At 45.4% G+C, this 27293-nt stretch overlaps 1 long non-coding RNA gene across 1 annotated transcript; it reads left to right on the top strand.

Annotated features, from left to right (window-relative positions):
- Positions 1-992: 992 nt before the first annotated feature.
- On the top strand, positions 993-25522 carry LOC130284700 (uncharacterized). The gene is made up of 4 exons (XR_008847124.1): positions 993-1062; positions 2719-2965; positions 24400-24585; positions 25050-25522. It is a non-coding gene; the product is annotated as an uncharacterized LOC130284700 (long non-coding RNA).
- Positions 25523-27293: the final 1771 nt, after the last annotated feature.

Genomic DNA, 27293 nt, shown 5'->3' with positions numbered 1-27293 from the left:
TAAACAACCCAGCATGGGTACTGAATATAAGATCAAATCATACCTCACATGTGCAATGGAGCATATCATTTCTGTGTTGACATTTCCGTGTAACCTCATATATGTAGGAGAGACAACTCTGGAATAAAAAAAAAAAGACTAAACCAGCATAGATATTCAATCTGTAAGCAAAGAGATGATTTACCCATCTCCAAACATTTTTTTGGAGGCGGGTCATCATGAGAGAGACCTTAGGTTCATGCAAATTGATCACATCCCCCGGTTCAAATTTGGTTGTGACCGTACTAATGCTCTAAAAAAAAAACGTGAGTTACGATGGATCTACAATTTGAATCACTCAGACCAAAGGGCCTGAACGTTGAGTTCATTGTAAGGCAAGGTATCCTAATCGCTACCTAATTTAGAACACAGAACGGTATAAAATATCTTTGGTCAGAATATGGTGTATTTTTAATGTATGAATTTTTATTCATTTATATTTGACTTTATTTTATAGATGACAAGTAGGAGGCAGTGGCATGTGTTAGAAGATCTCACACAAAAAATACCTGCAGATATGTTATTCATAAATGTTGTTTGCATATTTTGAGCACCTGTATGATCATTGTATATGTTGTGATTTGTCCAGTGGCCTGTTTCTATGTACAGTGGCCGGATTACCGGACCAGACCGACTATAGTGGGTTCCCCGCGCCCCTATGCCCTGCAGGTAGGAGACTTGGCGTCCCACTGGATGCCCCCTGCACACTATCTGTGTGTAGCTGAACTGTCCGTGTCAGTCTGACTCTGGTTGATTTGTCACTTTAGGTTACAAATTGTAAACTTTGCATAATTAACCACTTGCCATTAACTGCAATGACCGCTGGATGTCTTTATTCTCCACTGTGCTTGCGCAGGTATGACGGGGATGTGTTCTCATGACTACAGATGATGCTTCCATCTGATTGGCAAGTGTGTGAGGTATGTGCACGCTCATTGCCACACACGCCACCATAGTAATGCATTATCCCGGACATGGCGTTCTCTGCCACGAGGAAATGATATATGCAGGATATTACTGCTGGTGAGTATATGCATGCCACATCTCCCTCCTGTCTAATGATGCTTATGCCATATTGCACCCGTAACTCAAATATACTTTATATGAATATAGCATGAAGATTTTGTATCTTTTATAAGATTTTAATCACTGCCACTAATGCACTGTATATGTCTATAATGGATCAGTATAGTTTAGTCTATATCAGAATCCTCTTAATGCACATTTTTTTCTACTGTTTATTAACAAGCTCATTACTGATTGTATTGGATGCACTTGTAATTATAACTTGCATGGATCACTGTTTGTTATGCTTGAGAATGGCTACAAGCGGGTAGCCAAAACATCACATTTTAGACATGGGTGAATAAACTATCACAGTTTTTTAAATTTTTGGAGTGCTGTTGGATTATTGCCATTGAAATTTGTGGGGATCCGTGACCTGGTCCCTGGGCCTGCTTGCACCCTTCATTATTGACAATGTCTGGTTGTGCTGCTTCTCCCTCCTTTTGCTATATATATATATATATATATATATATATATATATATATATATATATGGTGTCGGGAGAGTAACGGTGACTGGGGTGTCGCAGTGCTAGTGTAGGGTCTGGTGGTATTAACCCTTGAATGTCGTGACGCCAGGGTGTGGTTTCCTCAATAGTAATGTTCCTACCGCCAACCGTCCCACAAACGGCAGGGATAAATCACGGAATGTCCACAGCAGATATTATGAAGTAAACTGAAGAAACTTTAATTGCAGATTTTATGCAACGGTATTGAACATAACAGTCTTTTCAAAAATGAATGATACAGGTTCCTCACAGGTTTGCTGGGACTTGGAAGCAATGAGCTTTTGATGCTAGCCACTGTGCTACTATTTTAGAATATTTGAGCTTGTAGTAGTCACACAGGATTCAGTAGTTTGAGCTTTGAGTAACTCACGTTTTGTGGCTGCAGGTTCTTAGGCTTTGGGCCTAGATGAATTGATAATGCTGATGAGATGTTTGTGCTTCTTTAGTGTCCAGGAGATAAGAGACCAAGAGAGTGAATTGATTGACTACAGCCCTTTATATAATAAGGGGCTGGACTAAGCTCATTGGTCAGCAAACCTGTAAGTTATGAACCCAGTGAACTCTGGGTACATTACAAGACCTCCAAAGGTCCTTAAGCATATCATACATTGCAACGGTGTATCACATGACCACTAAGGTCCTATATAGATATTTCCTATACATTAAATTATATATATACATTAAATAACACATTTATATGAGGCGACTAGGGGTGAGTCCTTCAGGAGAGCCCTATAGACATGGAGGAACTCTAGCTGTGGGGACCTTAGACTTAGACAAGGGACCGGGACACCACATATATATAAATATATATATCTGATGGTATTGCTATAATATAGTAATCTCTGGTAGAAGTAATCTAATTATAGAATGTATTATATCATTTTAAGATCTCATGTCAAACGTCGAAGTATGCATAGTGCATCTTTTATCTGTTTATATACATTTTCTATGTCTCATATGCATTTTATTCTTCTTTTTTCTTTATGCATTATGGTTGTTTTCATCATAATACATTTGACATGTGTTTCATGCATTTTAAATATTTTTAATACATGTAAGGGTTCATTCTCGGGTATATTACCTTGTGGATTTCCCATTCTAGCTATGCCTGAGGAAGCTGCGCTTGCAAATTGAAATGCGTGGCATCCTGGTAAATAAAGTGGTTACCCTCAAGCTACTGCATCTGTTTTATGTCTGGTCCCGGTCAGTGCCACAAAATTCCTGTTACCCCTGAAGCCGCCTGGTTCTCGTATCCTAAGATTCATCAGGAAGGCTGCAGACGGGTTGTCCACACTATATTTCACTACGTGCTGCCAATTGTTGTGTATGTCGGTACACAACCGGAGTCGGTAAGAGACCATCTACTCCCTTCTCTTCTGTTTCCAGACTTCTACTGTCTTTGTATTTTATTATTTTGACAACGCTGCCCTAGCACTTAACAGGGAGGGTTTGTCATTGTGGTTGTCAATCCATCTCTATGGGCGGATAGGCAATAGGTAGGGACAGTTCCTGTGGGTGACTTAGGGCTTCACCGTGCTCTGCCAATACGAGACAGATGGTTCCCCCAATGCCACCAACTAATACTTCCGCCTAGATCCTGGATGGGTTCCAAATTCCAGTCCTTTCACTACTGCAGCTGCTAGGAAATAAATCATTTTCTGACAATAAACTAATGAACATGGCAAGCTTTAGATTAAAGGATTAAATTCCGAATGTCTCAATATCCCATGTAAGACAATTCTGCAATATTTTATTCACTGCCTGTTGTTAGAGGAAATCTATATCTAGTAACAAAGCAGAAGGAGAGCAGCACATCCCCAAAATAAAGTGCACGGGTGCCGTCAGCATAGGGCCCAGGTTCAGGGGTCCATAGAATAGCAGCAAATAGGCAGCAGCAACTCCATTAAAGTGCAAAAAGTGGATTTTATTCACACAACGTGAGGCGACGTTTCGGTTTGCTCACCAAACCATTTTCAAGCCGCTTGAAAATGGTTTGGTGAGCAAACCGAAACGTCGCCTCACGTTGTGTGAATAAAATGCACTTTTTGCACTTTAATGGAGTTGCTGCTGCCTATTTGCTGCTATATCTAGTAACAGCTAGACCAGGACAGAACACTGAAAGTGGGGGTTGGGCCTAGCTTGTGCTATGTGCAGAAGAGAATATGACAGAACTGAAGAAAGCCTGGGCTTTGTACCTGCTTGCTGAAGATTATCTACACTGTGCCTGAAATGTAGATCAAGGATTCCCTTTTATTTCTTATCACTCATAAAGCTCAGGGCAGCTATCCGTGTACAGTGCCGCAGAGTTATGTCCTCTCCCCCTACCTTTAGCTTTTCAGCAGCATATTAGTGCTTAGTGTAACCCCTACCTATCACCTCTCTCTGCTGTTGTTTCTACTCACAGAACACCTTAAAAAGTGTATCAGTAACCCCTTCTCCCTCCACATTTAAACTATAGTATTGCACTGTGTAAATTATCCTCCAGCATTTTCCGCAGCCTGCTCAGTCCAGTGCAGTTTCACCAACACTATGTCATGGCTTAGTGATGGGAAGTATGTGCAATGCTGTAATTGGCCAAAGAAATTATGAAAAGGTCCCGTTTCCTGAAAAGGATTAAAAAAAATTGGAAGGGACTCTTGGAGGCTCAATAGCAGAAGCACTCAAATCACCCTGTCGTCCCTGTTAAAGGTTAATGTAACAAAACATGCAAGTTTAAAAAAAATATATATATTAAGTTGACAGAGGCGCTTAAATCAGGGCGGATTGAAAAAACTAAAAAGGTATTCATCTCACCAGTGCCATTCTGCTGCTGCTGTGCAGGCAATGCCATTTCATGTTGCTGAGTGCTAGTAATTTACCTCAGGAGTGACTTGCTGAGTTGGCATTTTCTATAGGCATTTACACGAGAGAAAGCACTCAGCAGCAGGGACTGGCACCAATGGAATGGCACTAACAGGGAATTGGCAAGAGGTGAGCATATGTAAATAAAATAATAAATCTCCAAACAACCACTTTAATAATAAAGTTTAGTAATTATTAGCAAATGCAAATTGAGAACTGGCCATTTAATAATGATATCATAGATTCCTTTACATCCTAACCAGCAGCACAAGTGAGGTATTTTCACCCCTGGGATAATGGCAGCACAGAATGTTTAATGCAGTCGAGTATTAAATAAAAATAAGAAGAAATATCCCTCAATATAACAATATGTTATATTCTTTCCTGTTGGACAGTAGGACATACGCTGGTAGTCTCCTTGTGGAGACTGCCTTTCCTTTTCTATACATGAAAATAGGAGGTTCAGTGCAAATGTATAATGGGGTGCTATTGAGTGCATATCATGAACAATCTTACAATAAAAGCAAAACAAAAGAGAAAGCAGTATAAACAATGCACACACAAATCATGCAAAAAATGATACAAGTTTATTAGGCCAAAACAAAAAGACATCACATCCATAAACACTGAAAAAATTAAAAAAGAGCCTGACTACAACATAACGGGACCCGTGTTGATCACCCTCTAGCAGGGTCCAAGACCTGGGAAAAAAGGGGGGGGACTCACCAAGGGCTGGTCCTGGCCTGTGTCCCTGACATCACACAGTTCCTGTTTATTGTCTTAACTATATCTCCCCTGCACTTTAGTCAGCAGATGGACTGGCATCCAGTTGTAGAGACGCTATCATGACACTTAGTCCTAACAGACTGTCTTGAGAGGATATTCCTTTTTATAGTGTGGAGCCAGGTTCACAGGGGCAGAAATACCCCACTTGTACTGCTGTTAAGGAGAAACAAATTAACTGTCACGATTCGGCTGGCAGGAGGTGGATCCTCTGTGCCAGAGAGGGATTGGCGTGGACCGTGCTAGTGGACCGGTTCTAAGCTGCTACTGGTTTTCACCAGAGCCCGCCGCAAAGCGGGATGGTCTTGCAGCGGCGGTAGCAACCAGGTCGTATCCACTAGCAACGGCTCAACCTCTCTGACTGCTGAAGATAGGCGCGGTACAAGGGAGTAGACAAGAGCAAGGTCGGACGTAGCAGAAGGTCGGGGCAGGCAGCAAGGATCGTAGTCAGGGGCAACGGCAGGAGGTCTGGAACACAGGCTAGGAACACACTGGGAAACGCTTTCACTGGCACGATGGCAACAAGATCCGGCAAGGAAGGGAAGGGGAAGTGAGGTTAAGGTGAATGAACTAATTAAGCCAACTGCGCCAATCAGCGGCGCAGTGGCCCTTTAAATCGTAGAGACCCGGCGCGCGCGCGCCCTAAGGAGCGGGGCCGCGCTCGCCGGGACAGGACCGACGGAGAGCGAGTCAGGTACGGGAGCCGGGGTGCGCATCGCGAGCGGGCGCCACCCGCATCGCGAATCGCATCCCGGCTGGGAGAGGTATCGCAGCGCACCCGGTCAGCAGGTCTGACCGGGGCGCTGCGATTGCGAGGATGTTGCGAGCGCTCCGGGGAGGAGCGGGGACCCGGAGCGCTCGGCGTAACAGTACCCCCCCCCCCCTTGGGTCTCCCCCTCTTCTTGGAGCCTGAGAACCTGAGGACCAGACTTTTGTCTAGGATGTTGTCCTCAGGTTCCCAGGATCTCTCTTCAGGACCACAGCCCTCCCAATCTACCAAAAAAAGTCTTTTTCCTCTGACCGTCTTGGAAGACAGTATCTCCTTTACGGAGAAGATGTCAGAAGAACCGGAAACAGGAGTGGGAGAAACAAGTTTGGGAGAGAAACGGTTGATGATGAGTGGTTTAAGGAGAGAGACATGGAAGGCATTGGGAATACGAAGAGAAGGAGGAAGAAGGAGTTTGTAAGAGACAGGATTAATCTGGCACAAGACTTTGAAAGGACCAAGATAGCGTGGTCCCAGTTTGTAACTGGGGACACGAAAGCGGACATATTTAGCGGAGAGCCATACCTTGTCTCCGGGAGCAAAGATGGGGGGAGCTCTTCTTTTCTTATCGGCAAACTTTTTCATGCGAGATGAAGCCTGTAAAAGAGAATTTTGGGTCTCTTTCCATATGGTGGAAAGATCACGAGTCACTTCATCTACAGCGGGCAAACCAGAGGGCAAGGGAGTAGGGAGGGGGGGAAGAGGGTGACGGCCGTACACCACGAAAAATGGGGATTTAGCAGAAGATTCAGAGACTCTAAAGTTGTACGAGAATTCGGCCCAAGGTAGAAGATCTGCCCAGTCATCCTGGCGGGAGGAAACAAAATGCCGTAAATAGTCACCCAGGACCTGGTTAATTCTTTCTACTTGCCCATTGGATTGAGGATGATAAGCAGAAGAGAAGTTTAATTTAATCTTGAGTTGTTTACAGAGAGCCCTCCAGAATTTTGACACGAATTGGACACCTCTATCCGAGACAATCTGCGTGGGCAAACCGTGAAGACGAAAAATGTGTACAAAAAATTGTTTTGCCAACTGAGGCGCTGAAGGAAGACCAGGAAGAGGAATAAAATGTGCCATCTTGGAAAATCGATCAACGACCACCCAAACAACAGTGTTGCCACGGGATGGGGGTAGGTCTGTAATAAAGTCCATACCAATCAGAGACCAAGGCTGTTCGGGGACAGGCAGAGGGTGAAGGAGACCAGCAGGCTTCTGGCGAGGAGTCTTATCCCGGGCACAGACAGTACAGGCCCGCACAAAATCAACAACATCTGTTTCCAGAGTCGGCCACCAATAGAAACGAGAGATGAGTTGCAAGGACTTTTTGATGCCCGCATGGCCTGCGAGGTGGGAGGAGTGACCCCATTTGAGAATCCCGAGACGCTGGCGTGGAGAAACGAAGGTCTTCCCTGGAGGAGTTTGCCTGATGGAGGCTGGAGAAGAGGAGATCAGACAGTCAGGAGGAATGATGTGTTGCGGAGAGACCTCTACTTCCGAGGCATCCGAGGAACGAGAGAGAGCATCGGCCCTAATGTTCTTGTCGGCAGGGCGAAAATGAATTTCAAAGTTAAAACGGGCAAAGAACAACGACCACCTGGCCTGGCGAGGATTCAGCCTGTTACGCCGAGCGCTCCGGGTCCCCGCTCCTCCCCGGAGCGCTCGCTTCTCTCTCGCTACCGCAGCGCTCCGGGCAGCTCCACTGACCCGGTGCGCTGCGATACCGTCTCCAGCCGGGATGCGATTCGCGATGCGGGTAGCGCCTGATCGCGATGCGCATCCCGGCTCCCGTACCTGACTCGCTCTCCGTCTTTCCTGTCCTGGCGCGCGCGGCCCCACTCCCTAGGGCGCGCGCGCGCCGGGTCTCTGCGATTTAAAGGGCCACTGCGCCGCTGATTGGCGCAGTGGTTCCAATTAGTGTGTTCACCTGTGCACTCCCTATTTATACCTCACTTCCCCTTCACTCCCTCGCCGGATCTTGTTGCCATTGTGCCAGTGAAAGCGTTTCCTTGTGTGTTCCTAGCCTGTGTTCCAGACCTCCTGCCGTTGCCCCCGACTACGATCCTTGCTGCCTGCCCCGACCTTCTGCTACGTCCGACCTTGCTTCTGTCTACTCCCTTGTACCGCGCCTATCTTCAGCAGTCAGAGAGGTTGAGCCGTTGCTAGTGGATACGACCTGGTCACTACCGCCGCAGCAAGACCATACCGCTTTGCGGCGGGCTCTGGTGAAAACCAGTAGTGACTTAGAACCGATCCACTAGCACGGTCCACGCCAATCCCTCTCTGGCACAGAGGATCCACTACCTGCCAGCCGGCATCGTGACAGTAGATCCGGCCATGGATCCCGCTGAAGTTCCTCTGCCAGTTGTCGCCGACCTCACCACGGTGGTCGCCCAGCAGTCACAACAGATAGCGCAACAAGGCCAACAGCTGTCTCAACTGACCGTGATGCTACAGCAGCTACTACCACAGCTTCAGCAATCATCTCCTCCGCCAGCTCCTGCACCTCCTCCGCAGCGAGTGGCCGCTTCTGGTCTACGACTATCCTTGCCGGATAAATTTGATGGGGACTCTAAATTCTGCCGTGGCTTTCTTTCCCAATGTTCCCTGCACTTGGAGATGATGTCGGACCAGTTTCCTACTGAAAGGTCTAAGGTGGCTTTCGTAGTCAGCCTTCTGTCTGGAAAAGCTCTGTCATGGGCCACACCGCTCTGGGACCGCAATGACCCCGTCACTGCCTCTATACACTCCTTCTTCTCGGAAATTCGAAGTGTCTTTGAGGAACCTGCCCGAGCCTCTTCTGCTGAGACTGCCCTGTTGAACCTGGTCCAGGGTAATTCTTCCGTTGGCGAGTACGCCGTACAATTCCGTACTCTTGCTTCAGAATTATCCTGGAATAATGAGGCCCTCTGCGCGACCTTTAAAAAAGGCCTATCCAGCAACATTAAAGATGTTCTGGCCGCACGAGAAATCCCTGCTAACCTACATGAACTCATCCATCTTGCCACTCGCATTGACATGCGTTTTTCCGAAAGGCGTCAGGAGCTCCGCCAGGATATGGACTTTGTTCGCACAAGGCGTTTTTTCTCCCCGGCTCCTCTCTCCTCTGGTCCCCTGCAATCCGTTCCTGTGCCTCCCGCCGTGGAGGCTATGCAGGTCGACCGGTCTCGCCTGACACCTCAAGAGAGGACACGACGCCGCTTGGAGAATCTCTGCCTGTACTGTGCCAGTACCGAACACTTCCTGAAGGATTGTCCTATCCGTCCTCCCCGCCTGGAAAGACGTACGCTGACTCCGCACAAAGGTGAGACAGTCCTTGATGTCTACTCTGCTTCTCCACGTCTTACTGTGCCTGTGCGGATATCTGCCTCTGCCTTCTCCTTCTCTACTATGGCCTTCTTGGATTCCGGATCTGCAGGAAATTTTATTTTGGCCTCTCTCGTCAACAGGTTCAACATCCCAGTGACCAGTCTCGCTAGACCCCTCTACATCAATTGTGTAAACAATGAAAGATTGGACTGTACCATACGTTTCCGCACGGAGCCCCTTCTAATGTGCATCGGACCTCATCACGAGAAGATTGAATTTTTGGTCCTCCCCAATTGCACTTCCGAAATCCTCCTTGGACTACCCTGGCTTCAACTCCATTCCCCAACCCTGGATTGGTCCACTGGGGAGATCAAGAGTTGGGGGCCCTCTTGTTTCAAGGACTGCCTAAAACCGGTTCCCAGTACCCCTTGCCGTGACTCTGTGGTTCCCCCTGTAACCGGTCTCCCTAAGGCCTATATGGACTTTGCGGATGTTTTTTGCAAAAAACAAGCTGAGACTCTACCTCCTCACAGGCCTTATGATTGTCCTATTGACCTCCTCCCGGGCACTACTCCACCCCGGGGCAGAATCTATCCTCTGTCCGCCCCAGAGACTCTTGCTATGTCGGAGTACATCCAGGAAAATTTAAAAAAAAGGCTTTATCCGTAAATCCTCCTCTCCTGCCGGAGCCGGATTTTTCTTTGTGTCCAAAAAAGATGGCTCTCTACGTCCTTGCATTGACTACCGCGGTCTTAATAAAATCACGGTAAAGAACCGCTACCCCCTACCCCTCATCTCTGAACTCTTTGATCGCCTCCAAGGTGCCCACATCTTTACCAAACTGGACTTAAGAGGTGCTTATAATCTCATCCGCATCAGAGAGGGGGATGAATGGAAAACGGCATTTAACACTAGAGATGGACACTTTGAGTATCTGGTCATGCCCTTTGGCCTGTGCAACGCCCCTGCCGTCTTCCAAGACTTTGTTAATGAAATTTTTCGTGATCTCTTATACTCCTGTGTTGTTGTATATCTGGACGATATCCTGATTTTTTCTGCCAATCTAGAAGAACACCGCCAGCATGTCCGTATGGTTCTTCAGAGACTTCGTGACAATCAACTTTATGCCAAGATAGAGAAATGTCTGTTTGAATGCCAATCTCTTCCTTTCCTAGGATACTTGGTCTCTGGCCAGGGACTACAAATGGATCCAGACAAACTCTCTGCCGTCTTAGATTGGCCACGCCCCTCCGGACTCCGTGCTATCCAACGTTTTTTGGGGTTCGCCAATTATTACAGGCAATTTATTCCACATTTTTCTACCGTTGTGGCCCCTATCGTGGCTTTAACCAAAAAAAATGCCAATCCCAAGTCTTGGCCTCCTCAAGCGGAAGACGCCTTTAAACGGCTCAAGTCTGCCTTTTCTTCGGCTCCCGTGCTCTCCAGACCTGACCCATCTAAACCCTTCCTATTGGAGGTTGATGCCTCCTCTGTAGGAGCTGGAGCGGTCCTTCTACAAAAAAATTCTTCCGGGCATGCTGTTACTTGTGTTTTTTTTTCTAGGACCTTCTCTCCGGCGGAGAGGAACTACTCCATCGGGGATCGAGAGCTTCTAGCCATTAAATTAGCACTTGAGGAATGGAGGCATCTGCTGGAGGGATCAAGATTTCCAGTTATTATTTACACCGATCACAAGAACCTCTCCTATCTCCAGTCTGCCCAACGGCTGAATCCTCGCCAGGCCAGGTGGTCTCTGTTCTTTGCCCGATTTAATTTTGAAATTCACTTTCGGCCTGCCGATAAGAACATTAGGGCCGACGCTCTCTCTCGTTCCTCGGATGCCTCGGAAGTTGAACTCTCTCCGCAACACATCATTCCTCCTGACTGCCTGATTTCCACTTCTCCAGCCTCCATCAGGCAAACTCCTCCAGGAAAGACCTTCGTCTCTCCACGCCAACGCCTCGGAATCCTCAAATGGGGTCACTCCTCCCATCTCGCAGGTCATGCAGGCATCAAGAAATCTGTGCAACTCATCTCTCGCTTCTATTGGTGGCCGACTCTGGAGACGGATGTCGTGGACTTTGTGCGAGCCTGCACTGTCTGTGCCCGGGATAAGACTCCTCGCCAGAAGCCCGCTGGTTTTCTTCATCCTCTGCCTGTCCCCGAACAGCCTTGGTCTCTGATTGGTATGGATTTTATTACAGACCTACCCCCATCCCGTGGCAACACTGTTGTTTGGGTGGTCGTTGATCGATTCTCCAAGATGGCACATTTCATCCCTCTTCCTGGTCTTCCTTCAGCGCCTCAGTTGGCTAAACAATTTTTTGTACACATTTTTCGTCTTCACGGGTTGCCCACACAGATAGTCTCGGATAGAGGCGTCCAATTCGTGTCAAAATTCTGGAGGGCTCTCTGTAAACAACTCAAGATTAAATTAAACTTTTCTTCTGCATATCATCCTCAATCCAATGGACAAGTAGAAAGAATTAACCAGGTCTTGGGTGATTATTTACGACATTTTGTTTCGTCCCGCCAGGATGATTGGGCAGATCTTCTACCATGGGCCGAATTCTCGTATAACTTTAGAGTCTCTGAATCTTCCTCCAAATCCCCATTTTTCGTGGTGTACGGCCGTCACCCTCTTCCCCCCCTCCCTACTCCCTTGCCCTCTGGTTTGCCCGCTGTAGATGAAGTGACTCGTGATCTTTCCACCATATGGAAAGAGACCCAAGATTCTCTTTTACAGGCTTCATCTCGCATGAAAAAGTTTGCCGATAAGAAAAGAAGAGCTCCCCCCATTTTTGCTCCCGGAGACAAGGTATGGCTCTCCGCTAAATATGTCCGCTTTCGTGTCCCCAGTTACAAACTGGGTCCACGCTATCTTGGTCCTTTCAAAGTCTTGTGCCAAATTAATCCTGTCTCTTACAAACTTCTTCTTCCTCCTTCTCTCCGTATTCCTAATGCCTTTCATGTCTCTCTTCTTAAACCACTCATCATCAACCGTTTCTCTCCCAAATTAGTTTCTCCCACTCCTGTCTCCGGTTCTTCTGACGTCTTCTCAGTGAAAGAGATACTGGCCTCCAAGACGGTCAGAGGAAAAAGGTTCTTTTTGGTGGATTGGGAGGGCTGTGGACCTGAAGAGAGATCCTGGGAACCTGAGGACAACATCCTAGACAAAAGTCTGCTCCTCAGGTTCTCAGGCTCTAAGAAGAGGGGGAGACCCAAGGGGGGGGATACTGTTACGCCGAGCGCTCCGGGTCCCCGCTCCTCCCCGGAGCGCTCGCTTCTCTCTCGCTACCGCAGCGCTCCGGGCAGCTCCACTGACCCGGTGCACTGCGATACCGTCTCCAGCCGGGATGCGATTCGCGATGCGGGTAGCGCCCGCTCGCGATGCGCATCCCGGCTCCCGTACCTGACTCGCTCTCCGTCTGTCCTGTCCCGGCGCGCGCGGCCCCGCTCCCTAGGGCGCGCGCGCGCCGGGTCTCTGCGATTTAAAGGGCCACTGCGCCTCTGATTGGCGCAGTGGTTCCAATTAGTGTGTTCACCTGTGCACTCCCTATTTATACCTCACTTCCCCTTCACTCCCTCGCCGGATCTTGTTGCCATTGTGCCAGTGAAAGCGTTTCCTTGTGTGTTCCTAGCCTGTGTTCCAGACCTCCTGCCGTTGCCCCCGACTACGATCCTTGCTGCCTGCCCCGACCTTCTGCTACGTCCGACCTTGCTTCTGTCTACTCCCTTGTACCGCGCCTATCTTCAGCAGTCAGAGAGGTTGAGCCGTTGCTAGTGGATACGACCTGGTCACTACCGCCGCAGCAAGACCATCCCGCTTTGCGGCGGGCTCTGGTGAAAACCAGTAGTGACTTAGAACCGATCCACTAGCACGGTCCACGCCAATCCCTCTCTGGCACAGAGGATCCACTATCTGCCAGCCGGCATCGTGACACAGCCGTTGGGCAGACTGGAGATAGGAGAGATTCTTGTGATCGGTGAAAATGATAACTGGAAATTTTGATCCCTCCAGCAGATGCCTCCATTCCTCAAGTGCCAATTTAATGGCCAGTAGTTCTCGATCCCCGATGGAGTAGTTCCTCTCCGCCGGAGAGAAGGTCCTAGAAAAAAAACCACAAGTAACAGCATGCCCGGAAGAATTTTTTTGTAGAAGGACCGCTCCAGCTCCCACTGAGGAGGCATCAACCTCCAATAGGAAGGGTTTAGATGGGTCAGGTCTGGAGAGCACGGGATCAGAAGAAAAGGCAGACTTGAGCCGTTTAAATGCGTCTTCCGCTTGGGGAGACCAGGACTTAGGATTGGCATTCTTCTTGGTTAAAGCCACGATAGGAGCCACAATAGTGGAAAAATGTGGAATGAATTGTCTGTAATAATTGGCGAACCCCAAAAAACGTTGGATAGCACGGAGTCCGGAGGGGCGTGGCCAATCTAAGACGGCAGAGAGTTTATCTGGGTCCATTTGTAGTCCCTGGCCAGAGACCAAATATCCTAGGAAAGGAAGAGATTGACATTCAAACAGACATTTCTCCATTTTGGCATAAAGTTGATTGTCTCGAAGTCTCTGAAGAACCATGCGGACATGCTGGCGATGTTCTTCTAAGTTGGCAGAAAAAATCAGAATATCGTCCAGATACACAACAACACAGGAATATAAGAGATCACGAAAAATTTCATTAACAAAGTCTTGGAAGACGGCAGGGGCGTGGCACAGGCCAAAGGGCATGACCAGATACTCAAAGTGTCCATCTCTGGTGTTAAATGCAGTTTTCCATTCGTCCCCCTCCCTGATGCGGATGAGATTATATGCACCTCTTAAGTCCAGTTTGGTAAAGATGTGGGCACCTTGAAGGCGATCAAAGAGTTCAGAGATAAGAGGTAGGGGGTAGCGGTTCTTTACCGTGATTTTATTAAGTCCGCAGTAATCAATGCAAGGACGTGGGGAGCCATCTTTTTTGGACACAAAGAAAAATCCAGCTCCGGCAGGAGAGGAGGATTTGCGGATAAACCCCTTTTTTAAATTTTCCTGGATGTATTCAGACATAGCAAGAGTCTCTGGGGCGGACAGAGGATAAATTCTGCCCCGGGGTGGAGTAGTGCCCGGGAGGAGGTCAATAGGACAGTCAAAAGGCCTGTGAGGGGGTAAAGTCTCAGCTTGCTTTTTGCAAAATACGTCAGCATAGTCCATATAAGCCTTAGGGAGACCGGTTACAGGGGGAACCACAGGGTCACGGCAGGGAGTACTGGGAACCGGTTTAAGACAGTCCTTGAAACAAGAAGTACCCCAGCTCTTGATCTCTCCTGTGGACCAATCAAGGGTTGGGGAATGGCGTTGAAGCCACGGTAGTCCAAGGAGAATTTCGGAAGTGCAATTGGAGAGGACCAAAAACTCAATTTTTTCGTGATGAGGTCCGATGCACATTAGGAGGGGTTCCGTGCGGTAACGCACGGCACAGTCCAATCTTTCATTGTTAACACAATTGATGTAGAGGGGTCTGGCGAGACTGGTCACTGGGATGTTGAACCTGTTGATGAGAGAGGCCAAAATAAAATTTCCTGCAGATCCGGAATCCAAGAAGGCCTTAGTAGAGAAGGAGAAGGTAGAGGCAGATATCCGCACAGGCACAGTAAGGCGTGGAGAAGCAGAGTTGACATCAAGAACTGTCTCACCTTTGTGCGGAGTCAGCGTACGTCTTTCCAGGCGGGGAGGACGGATAGGACAATCCTTCAGGAAGTGTTCGGTACCGGCACAGTACAGGCAAAGATTCTCCATGCGGCGTCGTGTCCTCTCTTGTGGTGTCAAGCGAGACCGGTCAACTTGCATAGCCTCCACGGCGGGAGGCACAGGAACGGATTGCAGAGGACCAGAGGAGAGAGGAGCCGGGGAGAAAAAACGCCTCGTGCGAACAAAGTCCATATCCTGGCGGAGCTCCTGACGCCTTTCGGAAAAACGCATGTCAATGCGAGTGGCAAGATGAATGAGTTCATGCAGGTTAGCAGGAATTTCTCTTGTGGCCAGAACATCTTTAATGTTGCTGGATAGGCCTTTTTTAAAGGTCGCGCAGAGGGCCTCATTATTCCAGGATAATTCGGAAGCAAGAGTACGGAATTGGATGGCGTACTCGCCAACGGAAGAATTACCCTGGACCAGGTTCAGCAGGGCAGTCTCAGCAGAAGAGGCTCGGGCAGGTTCCTCAAAGACAGTTCGAATTTCCGAGAAGAAGGAGTGTACAGAGGCAGTGACGGGGTCATTGCGGTCCCAGAGCGGTGTGGCCCATGACAGAGCTTTCCCAGACAGAAGGCTGACTACGAAAGCCACCTTAGACCTTTCAGTAGGAAACTGGTCCGACATCATCTCCAAGTGCAGGGAACATTGTGAAAGAAAGCCACGGCAAAACTTAGAGTCCCCATCAAATTTATCCGGCAAGGAAAGTCGTAGGCCGGAAGCGGCCACTCGCTGCGGAGGAGGTGCAGGAGCTGGCGGAGGAGATGATTGCTGAAGGTGTGGTAGTAGCTGCTGTAGCATCACGTTCAGTTGAGACAGCTGGTGGCCTTGTTGCGCTATCTGTTGCGACTGCTGGGCGACCACCGTGGTGAGGTCGGCGACAACTGGCAGTGGAACTTCAGCGGGATCCATGGCCGGATCTACTGTCACGATTCGGCTGGCAGGAGGTGGATCCTCTGTGCCAGAGAGGGATTGGTGTGGACCGTGCTAGTGGACCGGTTCTAAGCTGCTACTGGTTTTCACCAGAGCCCGCCGCAAAGCGGGATGGTCTTGCAGCGGCGGTAGCAACCAGGTCGTATCCACTAGCAACGGCTCAACCTCTCTGACTGCTGAAGATAGGCGCGGTACAAGGGAGTAGACAAGAGCAAGGTCGGACGTAGCAGAAGGTCGGGGCAGGCAGCAAGGATCGTAGTCAGGGGCAACGGCAGGAGGTCTGGAACACAGGCTAGGAACACACTGGGAAACGCTTTCACTGGCACGATGGCAACAAGATCCGGCAAGGAAGGGAAGGGGAAGTGAGGTTAAATAGGGAAGTGCACAGGTGAATGAACTAATTAAGCCAACTGCGCCAATCAGCGGCGCAGTGGCCCTTTAAATCGTAGAGACCCGGCGCGCGCGGGCCCTAAGGAGCGGGGCCGCGCGCGCCGGGACAGGACCGACGGAGAGCGAGTCAGGTACGGGAGCCGGGGTGCGCATCGCGAGCGGGCGCCACCCGCATCGCGGATCGCATCCCGGCTGGGAGAGGTATCGCAGCGCACCCGGTCAGCAGGTCTGACCGGGGCGCTGCGATTGCGAGGATGTTGCGAGCGCTCCGGGGAGGAGCGGGGACCCGGAGCGCTCGGCGTAACATTAACTTTCAGAAGTAACTTTTTCAATGCAGGAGCATTTTTTTTTATACAAAACTGCTTATAATAGATGCTATTTTGGCATTTTCTCTTTATTTTAAAGCCTCATGTGTATAAAAGCAATAATGAGAGTAAATTAAACTGAGGAAGAGGCGAATTTTAAAGGTCGATAAGTGCAGCTCATTAGTGAAAAAATAGTTTATGAAGAAAAGGAAGCAGAAAAAATGAGTAATTAATAAAAACGAGAAATCTTCTTTCTTAAAAAAAATCATTATCATTATCCTAAGGATTATGCAAACAGAAGGTAACTGGGAGGCACTCACCAAGGAATCGTGAAGAAATGATCACTTTATTTTTGGTGTGCAAATATTACAAACTGCAGGCAACAACCAATAAAAACTACATACTAATAAAAACTACAGATAATGATGCAAAAAAGGAGCATACATCCCCGTATATGGAAAAATTAAAAAGTCAGAAAAGGAAATTTTTAAACATGCAAATTTTCATACAAAACTTTTTATTTTTTCAAAAGAAGAAAAACTAAATAAAACCTATATTATTTGGGTATTGTTGTAAACGCATGGAACTACAGAATAAAAGTAAGGTGTAATTTTTACCAAAAAGTTCACTGCGTAAAAGCGGAAGCCCCCAAAAGTTACAAATTGCCATAGATTTTGTGGTGAAATACTTGATTACCTTACAAAGTAAAATTGGTGGTGCGAAAAGCAAGCCCCTATATTGTATAGGTCTGTAAGTGGAAAATTTAAAAAAAGTGTTGTGTTTTTTAGAATAAAAGTACAAAAAAAAAAAAAAAAAAAAAAACTTCGGGGGTTAATTATATCCCACACTGTGTGTGGTGCAGATTATACTGTATGCTCCGTGCATTTAAACCCGGTATTTCAGCATTCCTTATATTTCTCTAGTATTTTGTTCATAATGCAAAATTTGCTCTTTGCCATTGCAGTTGGTTTTTGGTTCATTCTTGTGCATTTCTTGTTTTTGTATCTCATAGTTATTGTTGTTTCTCCCAGTTTTATCTTACTGTATTTGTTACTTAAAGAAGATGTCCAGAATAGGGGATAAATGTCTGATTGTGGGGGGACATTGCTGGGAACCCCCCGCGATCTCCTGTAGCGGGCCCCGCCTTGGCCCTGTACGGCTGGTGGCACCTGGTGTCAGTGTTCTTTTATAACTATAGTAGAAGACTTAGGGTCCATTTGTAGTTAGTTTCTTTTTATCATCCATCTGGCTTACTTTCTGAAAGTTGAATGCTATAGCCAAAATCCAATCTTGCCATTTTGTGATCAACTGATGTCATTACATTAATACTGTATTTAAGGGTTATTTAGACTTTTATGGACTTTGCCTAGTTTGGGCCTTAAAAGGTCCATATTCATGTCTATGGGAGGGGGCGTGACGTCTACTACATATGGTCATGCCTCCTCCCATAGACGTAAATGGAGGGGGTGTGGTGACCGGCATCGCCAGTCATCGGGCCCTGAGCGGACTTTGCTCCCTGCACCGAATGACAGGGGTGCTGCAGCAGAGATTGCGGGGGTACTGCCGCTGGGGACCCCCAGCGATCTAACATCGTATCCCCTATCCTTTGGATAGGGGATAAGATGTTTACAGCTGAGTACCCCTTTAAGGACACACTGGCCCTGATTTATCAATCTGTCTGAGACAGTGACAGGAGTGATTTTCCCAAGCAACCAATCACAGCTCATGTCTGGTAAAATAAAAGCTGAGCCTTGATTGGTTGCTAGGGAAAATCACTCCAGTTTCTCTCTCTGAAAAATTTGTAAATTAGGGCCACTGATTTTATTTAGTTTTTATCTCCACATTTCATGTAGCCATGTGAGGACTAATTTTTGACTAGTATTTTTCTTGGGGGGGGGGGGGGGTACATATGTACTGGCTAACTTTTTTTAAAACATTTGGGGGGGGGGGGGTGAAAAATAAAACCCAGAAATTTACCAACATATTTCTGTGTGTCACTTTTATGCATACCATACAACAGGATATGTGCTTAAAGGGTACCTGTTAACAAATAAAACTTTTAATATAGTGTTCCTTGTGCAATTAGCAGACACTTTTCCGTTAAGAAAATTATCAACATGAATATGTTTAAAATGTAATAGAAAAAAACGCTCACTAGGTTGCTCTGTTCTGTTCCCTGCCACAATTAACCCCTTAAGGACCAAGTCCATTTTCACCTTAAAGGGGTATTTCAGGAAAAAAAACTTTTTTTTATATATATATATCAAATGGCTCCAGAAAGTTAAACAGATTTGTAAATTACTTCTATTAAAAAATCTTAATCCTTTCAATAATTATCAGCTGCTGAAGTTGAGTTGTTTTCTGTCTGGCAACAGTGCTCTCTGCTGACACCTCTGCTTGTCTCGGGTACTGCACAGATTAGAAGAGATTTGCTATGGGGACAGGTGTTATCAGAGAGCACTTAGACAGAAAAGAACAACTCAACTTCATCAGCTCATAAGTACTGAAAGGATTAAGATTTTTTAATAGAAGTAATTAACAAATCTGTTTAACTTTCTGGAGGCACGCAACTACAACTCCCAGGATGGCAAGGCAGCCGTTTGCTGTTCGTGCATGCTGGGAATTTTCGTTTTGCAAGATTTACAGAGCCACAGTTTAAAAACCACCGCACAGTTATCTCCAGACTGTGGCCTTCCAGATGTTGCGAAACTACTTATCCCAGCATGCCCAGACAGAAAATAGCTGTCTGGGCATGCTGGAAGTTGTATATTTGCAACATCTGGAGGGCTACAGTTTAACTGTAGCCCTTCAGATAATGCTAGGCAACAACTCACCAGCTTCCGTAGTCTGCACCAGGGTGCCGCACCTCATTACTGCCCGCTGGGGTGGATCGTGGGTGTCTTGGACATCCCTGATCACCCTTATTTTCCGGGTCACCTGGTCCCCGAAGACCTGTATGACTCGGAATTGCCGCAGATCTGAATTGACCAGCGTTTTGTGGTTATCGCGGACATGGGGGGGTCTGAGGACCCCTCCGGGGTTTGCACGGGGTACAATTCCCACGGAGTTCCCACAGGTGTACAAGCACGCCCTTGGTCCTTAAGTACCAGGGCATCAGGGCATACCTGTATGCCCTTGGTCCCTAAGTGGTTAATACAGTGAGTTTGGTGTCCTCCTGGCCTGGCAGAAGACCAAACTCAAGAAGTGCTTCTCTACACTGAGCTTGATTAACAGCTGCACAGAGCCTCACTGAAAGCTGCAAAGAGCCTCATGGAAAGATACACTTGAGGTGTTCTATTCATCACAGCGCTGCAATAATGTAAGGGAGGAGTGGTCCCCCAGCAGGCTTCAGTGATGTCATTAAATGAAGAAAGGTAGTCCAGCAGTCCCTTAAAACGTAGTTCCTTTATTTCACTTTTCTTTAAAAATACAGAGCACACACCATCCACCTTCACCTGGTCAGCAAACAACTCCTATGGACGCGTTTTGAACGCATGCGCGTTCTTGATCAGGTGGTGATCAAGAACGCGCATGCGTTCGAAACGCGTCCATAGGAGTTGTTTGCTGACCAGGTGAAGGTGGATGGTGTGTGCTCTGTATTTTTAAAGAAAAGTGAAATAAAGGAACTACGTTTTAAGGGACTGCTGGACTACCTTTCTTCATTTACCTACAAGATCCAAGCCTGGCCGGGCTCAAGTCCTTGCAGACCGTGGAGGAGGTGAGCTGAGAGAACTTTATTTCTTATTCAGTGATGTCATACCTGCTGGATAACGCCCACTTACTCCTGCTGGAAAATTGCACTATGTGAGCAAGAAGAAAGGTAAGATACAGAGATTTTTAAAGGGGTACTCTGGCGCTAAGACATCTTATGCCTTATCCAAAGGATAGGGGATAAGATGCCTAATCGCGGGGGGTCCTTAAAGTGGCCTTAAACTCTTTTTTTTTCAACTGGTGCCAGAAAGTTAAACAGATTTGTAAATTACTTCTATTAAATAAAATCTTAATCCTTCCAGTACGTATTAGCTGCTGAATACTACAGAGGAAATTATTTTCTTTTTGGAACACAGAGCTCTCTGCTGACATCACGAGCACAGTGCTCTCTGCTGACATCACGAGCACATTGCTTTCTGCTGACACCTCTGTCCATTTTAGGAACTGTCCAGAGCAGCATATGTTTACTATGGGGATTTTCTCTTACTCTGGACAGTTCTTAAAATGGACAGATATGTCAGCATAAAGCACTGTGCTCGTGATTCAGCAGAAAGCTCTGTGTTCCAAAAAAAAATAATTTCCTCTGTACTTGAAGGATTAAGATTTTTTAATAGAAGTACAAATCTGAAAAAATAGAATATTAGTCCTCAGCTCAATACCAGAAAAAAGATTAATGGGGGATGTCTGGTATCAATAATAAAGAAAAAACACAATTAATGTATAAATGGTATTTAATAAATATTAAATAGTGCGTTCCCGCAGGGCCCTACGGTAGCGCACAATTAGGAAGGGGTATTACTTATCTGCTCTGAACCCCGAAACGCGTTTGGTGACTGAGATTGAGCCTCTTTTATTGGTCTAGTTCACACTACAGCTGCGGTTATACAAGCACCTATCGGATAGTTCCTCTCTGGAGAGATTTCATCCACTATCCATTCATTACATGGTCCGGTACTTAAACTTATCTGCTGAACCGGTGTAGAACCCTCCACCATTGGATCAACATCTCTATCTGCATGCAGTATTACTATACAACATCATTCAGCACCAACTAACCTCCCGCACAAGGTCAGCTGACCTGCCATCAGCTGACCTGCTACGTCAGACGCCAAGAGTTAACTCGCCGGTGAGAGCAGCTGGATATTCTGCGACCAACACTCCGCCCCGGCTAGAGTACACCTGACGCCAAGGGACAGCTCGCCGGTGAGAACGGCTGTATATCCCGCGACCATCACGCCGCCCCGGCTAGAGCTTATTCGTTCATCATCCATCTGTCCACCAGCGGTGCGGTGAGTGGCACAATCGTGCCAGTGACTTTATTTCTATTTGTAGGCTGTGGAGTGGAGAAACCGGCAACAGCGATTTAATTGCAATATCCACTATTCAAACAATTCATATGGTATCATCATATACAGTATGCGTTTTTTTGCAGGACATTATTTTTTGCAGGACATTATTTTAGGCCAATTATAGGATCCATCCTACAGGTCATAACTCCATCATTTACAGGACTGTCACTTTTCATTTTCAGGACTTATTTTTCAGGACTTATTTTTCTTGTATCATCCATTTTTTCTATCAAACCATTTTTCTTTCCAGGAGGAACGTTTTATTTTTATTCTTATTTTTGTGCACACTGAATTTACTATCATTCTGATCAGAGTAACACTTTAACATATCATCACCCAGTGTATCACCCAGTGTATCATTATACGGCTGTTAGCCTTAATAGATACACTCGCTCTGTAGTGTAACTACTTGTTGTATTTTATATTTCTTTTTTAACTAATTGTGCGCTACCGTAGGGCCCTGCGGGAACGCACTATTTAATATTTATTAAATACCATTTATACATTAATTGTGTTTTTTCTCTATTATTGATACCAGACATCCCCCATTAATCTTTTTTCTGGTATTGAGCTGAGGACTAATATTCTATTTTTTCACTTTTCTGCATCTCTCTGTGGGGGAGAGCTTTTAGTTAACCTCGCTCATTTTTCTGTGGTTGAGCTACACATATCTACATTTCCCTAATTTACAAATCTGTTTAACTTTCTGGCACCAGTTGATTTAAAAAAAAAAAAGTTTTCCACCAGAGTACCCCTTTAACCCCTTAAGGATGCAGGACGTAAATGTACGTCCTGGTGAGGTGGTACTTAACGCACCAGGACGTACATTTACGTCCTGTGCATAACCGCGGGCATCGAAGCGATGCCCGTGTCATGCGCGGCTGATCCCGGCTGTTGATCGCAGTTAGGGACCCGTCGGCAATGGCCGACGCCCGCGATCTCGCGGGCGTCCACCATTAACCCCTCAGGTGCCGGGATCAATACAGATCCCGGCATCTGCGGCAGTGCGCGATTTAAATGAACGATCGGATCGCCCGCAGCGCTGCTGCGGGGATCCGATCATTCATAACGCCGCACGGAGGTCCCCTCACCTCCCTCCGTCCGGCTACCGGCGTCTCCTGCCCTGGTCTGTGATCGAGCAGACCAGAGCAGAAGATCACCGAAAACACTGATCTGTTCTATGTCCTATACATAGAACAGATCAGTATTAGCAATCATGGTATTGCTATGAATAGTCCCCTATGGGGACTATTCAAGTGTAAAAAAAATGTAAAAAAATGTAAAAGTAAAAGAAAAGTGAAAAATCCCCTCCCCCAATAAAAAAGTAAAACGTCCGTTTTTTCCTATTTTACCCCCAAAAAGCGTAAAAAACTTTTTTTATAGACATATTTGGTATCACCGCGTGCGTAAATGTCCGAACTATTAAAATAAAATGTTAATGATCCCGTACGGTGAATGGCGTGAACGAAAAAAAAAAAAAGTACAAAATTTCTACTTTTTTTTAATACATTTTATTAAAAAAAAATTATAAAAAATGTATTGAAAGTTTTTTATATGCAAATGTGGTATAAAAAAAAAGTACAGATCATGGCGCAAAAAATGAGCCCCCATACCGCCGCTTATACGGAAAAATAAAAAAGTTAGAGGTCATCAAAATAAAGGGATTATAAACGTACTAATTTGGTTAAAAAGTTTGTGATTTTTTTTAAGCACAACAATAATATAAAAGTATATAATAATGGGTATCATTTTAATCGTATTGACCCTCAGAATAAAGAACACACGTCATTTTTACCATAAATTGTACGGCGTGAAAACGAAACCTTCCAAAATTAGAAAAATTGCGTTTTTCGTTTTAATTTCCCCACAAAAATAGTGTTTTTTGGTTGCGCCATACATTTTATGATATAATGAGTGATGTCATTACAAAGGACAACTGGTCGCACAAAAAACAAGCCCTCATACTAGTCTGTGGATGAAAATATAAAAGAGTTATGATTTTTAGAAGGCGAGGAGGAAAAAATGAAAACGTAAAAATTAAATTGTCTAAGTCCTTAAGGCCAAAATGGGTTGAGTCCTTAAGGGGTTAAGGGACATCATATTGGCAACTTTTCTGTACAACCTTGTAACATACAGCGGGTTATAAACTGTGGTATAAAAGACCTATATGTAAAAAGGAAACTTTAGAGCAAAATAAATAATAGCCCTGGCATGTGAAATGACCCAAAAAAGTCTATTGTTATAATTATGAAAATGTTTCTACAGTCACATATCTGATACACAAGAAGAATCATATGGTTAGATATTGGCATGTTTCAATCACAAACAAAACAATTGTTCTATAATTTGTTCTATTTTTGTTGATTCTAATTAAATGATTCAGATGTACAGAAGTGCTTTTTTATTAACATATGCGGCATAGATGACATCAGTTAACAAGCCAAGAAACTTTCACATCAACTTTACAAATAGACACTGCAAAGTGATAACAATTGCTGAAGTGTTTTTCGTAGGTTTAATGACAACTAAATAAAGGATAAAAGGAGGACATATGTGCAGTCAGCTTCTCCAGATTATTTCTAAGTAGCAGAATAAACAATTAAATAATTATCTGTTAACCACAAAGGAGGAATTTATTGTTTTTCTTGGTTTTTTTGGGGGGCAGTAGTGCTCCAGCAAATCACAAGTCCCATGGCTGCACAGGCACAATAGGATAAACATGCTGGTCGAGAGGAAGCAGTAGCTGTGACGTCAGAATGCTCCTGGAACACCGCCTGAGCACCGCGCCTGCCGATTACCATCAACCCAATAAGAAGAATAACAGGCAAACAGAGCGATGGATCGGTGACTGGTAAGTATCATTGCCATCAGTGTCACCTGCTCTATAAGCTTGTACCAACAGGTTAGTACAGGTGACACTGATGTCAGATTACCTTTGAGGTAAAGACAATTTACATTTTTTACAACATCTCATTTGTGGCAGGGGTTGAAAACAGAAAAGCATCTTTATTTTAAAAATTCGAAATAAATTCACTATAGCATAAAACATATAAACTAAAAATATGAAGGAAAACATAGGTAAATAATAAATTACTGCCTTGCCACCCCCCTCATGAATAGTATTTTTCTATTTCTATGGTGATTATATGCCTGCATACTTTTTTGGAGTATGGCTTATTATGATTTATATTTTTTTAAATAAAGCTGTGATTTTTTTTTTTTTTTTTTTTATGTAATCTGTAGGAGTATTATTATTGAATTGGTAGAGCTCAAGAAAACAGGTCAAGTCCAATGTTTTTTTTTTTTTTCTTTTAGGTTGGAATCATCCTTTTGTTACAAGAACTACCGTATATGGAGATAGTGAAGCCTAAGTAACCTAGCTCTTTACTTCCTGCAGATATAACACATTAAAGAAAAGAATCTCTTCACGATGAGCTTTCTGGATAGCCATTATAATTAGTCACTAGAAGAAAATATTAAAATGACAGCTAATATATTTCCCTACATTAAGAATTATGTGAAAATTTTGAAGAATTTTATGCATATCACTGTTTTATGCATACTGATTTTGTGTGTATATTTGTCGCAAAGTTGGCACTATGCAGCGTTTTGGACTTTTTTTTGTGTCTTTTTTGTTTAAACTTTAAAAAAAAGTGTGTACAGATCAGCTGTTAAGATTTGCGACTAATCTGCACAAGATGTATCAAATGCCCTGCGGCACTTTGATAAATTTAGTGCACCTACACATTACCAGCTAAAGTGTTCAGCTGCAGTGTCTAAACAGTGTCAAGGGGGGAGATTTATCAAAACCTGTCCAGAGGAAAAGTTGCTGAGTTGCCCATAGCAACCAATCAGATCGCTTCTTTCTTTCATTTTTGAAAAGGCCTCTGAAAAATGAAAGAACTGATCTGATTGGTTGCTATGGGCAACTCAGCAACTTTTCCTCTGGACAGGTTTTGATAAATCTCCCCCAATGCTAGCACTCCTTTAGACTGACTAAAGCGTGGAAACAGCTTACTTCTTGTTAAAGAGGACCTGTGGTCAGTTCCAAAAAATAGCATCTTATATCACTTCGTAGCCCCAAGTATCCTGGTTCTGTGGTGTTATTACTTTTCTGCTACTTTCCCCAGTTTCCAAGATATAGGTATTTTATTAAATAGGCTGATTATATGTATATTTTACTGAATAGTCAGATGGGTGTAAAAAGGATTACTAAACAGGGTATATATTGGGCTAAGGGGGTCTGAATACCAGCTTCATAATCACACACCCCAGAAACATGATTCACGCCTCCTCAGTCGACTTATCACACCCCTTAAAGGGGTACTCCGCCCCTAGACATCTTATCCCCTATCCAAAGGATAGGGGATAAGATGTCAGATCGCCCCAGTCCCGCTGCTGGGGAGCCCTGGGATCCCCGCCGCAGCACCCCGCTATCATTACAGCACAGAGCGAGTTCGCTCTGTGCGTAATGACAGGCGATACGCGGGATGGAGAAGCGTGACGTCATGGCTCCGCTCCTCGTGACATCACGGCCCATCCCCTTAATGCAAGTCTATGGGAGGGGGCTTGACGACTGCCACGCCCCCTCCCATAGACTTGTATTGCAAGGGGCGGAGCCGTGACGTAACGATGCTCCGGCCCCTGTACTGCCCATCATTACGTGCAGAGCGAATTCGCTCTGTGCTGTAATGAGAGCGGGGTGCTGCAGCGGTGATCCCAGGGCTCCCCAGCAGCGGCACCGCGGCGATCTGACATCTTATCCCCTATCCTTTGGATAGGGGATAAGATGTCTAGGGGCGGAGTACCCCTTTAAGCCTAGCATTCACACCACTTTTTGTAATAAAGTTCCCGCCCATCTGACTATTCAGGGAATAGAAGTGCAGACAGTCAACCAAATAGTAAAACAACTATATTTTGGGAACCGAGGGGGGGGGGGGGGTAGCTCGAAAGTAAAAACAGTGTTGGAATCAGGGCATTCAAGGCTACAATTTTTATAGATTGACCACAGGTCCTCCTTAAGTCATCACCACAATTTTGACTGGACTTTGAACATTCCATAACTCGATTATTCACTATTCTGTCAGTCCCATAAATGACTTTTAGTTGGATTACTGTGTGTGATCACACAACTGTAGTAATGTTCCTACTATATGGAAGAGAAGCACGCAAATAATTTCCCTTAACTTAGGTCCTTGTAGATAACATGAGATTCAGAAATGTCCCAAATTACAGGATTATAAAACATTATGGGACTAGAAAGCAGATTATGCTGAAGAAAAGGCATTTGCATTATCTGCCTGTTAAATTAAATCTTGACGAACAGGCCTGAAAGAGCTACATTGCGGTATGGAAGATTTTCTATTATACGTGATTACCTTTCTCCCTGTGCAACAGACTCTTTCAACAATTAAATGAAATTGAATTATATGCAGGCAGCAATATAAGGTGAAGCACTGTTACAATGAATAACAAAGAAAATCTCTAAGATAAATATTAAAGATTTAATTTGGCTTTGTGCAGAGGAATGCAATCGTCTGATGTGTTATGATCAGCCAT

Source organism: Hyla sarda, chromosome 8, assembly GCF_029499605.1.
Source record: "Hyla sarda isolate aHylSar1 chromosome 8, aHylSar1.hap1, whole genome shotgun sequence".
Lineage (NCBI taxonomy): Eukaryota > Metazoa > Chordata > Amphibia > Anura > Hylidae > Hyla > Hyla sarda.
The sequence above is the reverse complement of the archived record's forward strand: the minus strand, read 5'-3'. Positions and strand labels throughout refer to the sequence as shown.